The sequence below is a fragment of the Lupinus angustifolius genome, chromosome LG11 (assembly GCF_001865875.1).
Source record: "Lupinus angustifolius cultivar Tanjil chromosome LG11, LupAngTanjil_v1.0, whole genome shotgun sequence".
Taxonomy (NCBI): Eukaryota; Viridiplantae; Streptophyta; class Magnoliopsida; order Fabales; family Fabaceae; genus Lupinus; species Lupinus angustifolius.
The window spans coordinates 19,263,863-19,264,115 of NC_032019.1; positions in this window are offsets into that span (position 1 = coordinate 19,263,863).

A 253-nucleotide genomic window follows, 5' to 3' on the forward strand; every position below is an offset into this window, starting at 1 on the left:
ACTACTATGATATAACGCCATAATTGAATTAAAAAGTAAAGTATTCAAGGTGTTGGAATTAAATAGTCAAACTCGGTAATTAATTTTGAAGAAGGCACTGCCCAGAAAGGAACCCGGGATACCAGGGAGCGAGATCGACTGACCGTAAGAGACTTGGTCAGGGACCGTCCAGGGTATTCAGCGATGGTCATAGTGGTGGGATGTATTTCCTTTATATTACGTGTTAACGTAAGATCAGGACCCACAAGAAGCA